A 2,500-nucleotide genomic window follows, 5' to 3' on the forward strand; every position below is an offset into this window, starting at 1 on the left:
GCTCGCCGGCCGCTGGAAGTCGAATGAGGCGCCGCGACCACCTCCGCGGTGCTTATAAACTGCCGATCCGCTCGGCGGGGGCTATTTTCGGCCACTTGGCTCGTGCGCACGGCCTCCCGGATGTGCCGGGCGGGTGCGCGAGCTCGCCGGCCGCTGGAAGTCGAATGAGGCGCCGCGACCACCTCCGCGGTGCTTATAAACAGCCGATCCGCTCGGCGGGGGCTATTTTCGGCCACTTGGCTCGTGCGCACGGCCTCCCGGATGTGCCGGGCGGGTGCGCGAGCTCGCCGGCCGCTGGAAGTCGAATGAGGCGCCGCGACCACCTCCGCGGTGCTTATAAACAGCCGATCCGCTCGGCGGGGGCTATTTTCGGCCACTTGACTCGTGCGCACGGCCTCCCGGATGTGCCGGGCGGGTGCGCGAGTTCGCCGGCCGCTGGAAGTCGAATGAAGCGCCGCGACCACCTCCGCGGTGCTTATAAACAGCCGATCCGCTCGGCGGGGGCTATTTTCGGCCACTTGGCTCGTGCGCACGGCCTCCCGGATGTGCCGGGCGGGTGCGCGAGCTCGCCGGCCGCTGGAAGTCGAATGAGGCGCCGCGACCACCTCCGCGGTGCTTATAAACAGCCGATCCGCTCGGCGGGGGCTATTTTCGGCCACTTGGCTCGTGCGCACGGCCTCCCGGATGTGCCGGGCGGGTGCGCGAGCTCGCCGGCCGCTGGAAGTCGAATGAGGCGCCGCGACTACCTCCGCGGTGCTTATAAACAACCGATCCGCTCGGCGGGGGCTATTTTCGGCCACTTGGCTCGTGCGCACGGCCTCCCGGATGTGCCGGGCGGGTGCGCGAGCTCGCCGGCCGCTGGAAGTCGAATGAGGCGCCGCGACCACCTCCGCGGTGCTTATAAACAACCGATCCGCTCGGCGGGGGCTATTTTCGGCCACTTGGCTCGTGCGCACGGCCTCCCGGATGTGCCGGGCGGGTGCGCGAGCTCGCCGGCCGCTGGAAGTCGAATGAGGCGCCGCGACCACCTCCGCGGTGCTTATAAACAGCCGATCCGCTCGGCAGGGGCTATTTTCGGCCACTTGGCTCGTGCGCACGGCCTCCCGGATGTGCCGGGCGGGTGCGCGAGCTCGCCGGCCGCTGGAAGTCGAATGAGGCGCCCGACCACCTCCGCGGTGCTTATAAACAGCCGATCCGCTCGGCGGGGGCTATTTTCGGCCACTTGGCTCGTGCGCACGGCCTCCCGGATGTGCCGGGCGGGTGCGCGAGCTCGCCGGCCGCTGGAAGTCGAATGAGGCGCCGCGACCACCTCCGCGGTGCTTATAAACAGCCGATCCGCTCGGCGGGGGCTATTTTCGGCCACTTGGCTCGTGCGCACGGCCTCCCGGATGTGCCGGGCGGGTGCGCGAGCTCGCCGGCCGCTGGAAGTCCAATGAGGCGCCGCGACTACCTCCGCGGTGCTTATAAAGTGCCGATCCGCTCGGCTTGGAGCTATTTCCGGCCTCCCGTTGGTGCCGGGCGGCGTGCGCGAGCTCGCCGGCCGCGATCTCCTCCGCGGTGCTTATAAACAGCAGCATGCGCACGGCCTCCCAGAATTTGAACACATTTCGTCAATAAATTTCGCTTATTGAATTTTGAAGTTTAATATAATGCAACAATTGAGCTCGACTTATACAAAGGATATATCATAAAATCGTAAATTTCCGTCGAATTTTAGGGGGTCGACTTATACACCGAGTCGACCTGTACACCGGCAAATACGGTAAATACGATTAAATAAAATGATACGACTGGCATAAAAACAAATATAAACCACATAAAAATAAAAGTCACCATTACGTTGAATTATTGGGAGCACCGAGCTTGTTTCTCAGAAACGAGCCGGTCCCATCCAGGCGTAATCGGAGACAATGAAACCCGAAGTGGTTAAGGTTTGTCTTTTAATGCAGGATGCTTGGTCCCCATGTGCCGAAGCAGTTTTGAAGGCTTCATTGGCTCGCTCGCTAGTTTCAGGGGCGATTGTGTCTATAAAATGCAAAATGTTGGGTCACCTCACGGCTTACGGCCATACTACCCTGAGAACGCCCGATCTCGTCCGATCTCGGAAGCTAAGCAGGGTCGGGCCTGGTTAGTACTTGGATGGGAGACCGCCTGGGAATACCAGGTGCTGTAAGCTTTTTCTTTTTCTTATGTGCACTTCAATCGTTTAAGAAGCTATTTTTTACAACACCCATCACGAATGGCATCCGGAAACAGCAAGCCTAATTTAAACTCCGACATTGAAACTATAACACGAGTTTGAAAGCTATATTATGTGGTGACATCCACAGCATTGTAGTTAAATTTTTTACCGCTAGAGAGCAGACTATGTACAGTGAGCATGGCTCCCTGTGAACTCAAAGCAGCAGGCTTGACTTGTAAAAGAACCCAACACAACACTTCCATGAAGTAATTGTACTAAGTTCATTTTGTTTTTCCTTATTTAATCACTTCACTGGTT

General features: G+C 59.2%; 1 non-coding gene across 1 annotated transcript; it reads left to right on the top strand.

Moving 5' to 3' along the window:
- The first annotated feature begins 2,057 nt into the window (after positions 1-2,057).
- LOC125976540 (5S ribosomal RNA) lies at positions 2,058-2,176 on the top strand. The gene has a single exon (XR_007484413.1). It is a non-coding gene; the product is annotated as a 5S ribosomal RNA (ribosomal RNA).
- The last annotated feature ends 324 nt before the right edge of the window (positions 2,177-2,500 follow it).

The sequence above is a fragment of the Syngnathus scovelli genome, chromosome 10 (assembly GCF_024217435.2).
Source record: "Syngnathus scovelli strain Florida chromosome 10, RoL_Ssco_1.2, whole genome shotgun sequence".
Lineage (NCBI taxonomy): Eukaryota > Metazoa > Chordata > Actinopteri > Syngnathiformes > Syngnathidae > Syngnathus > Syngnathus scovelli.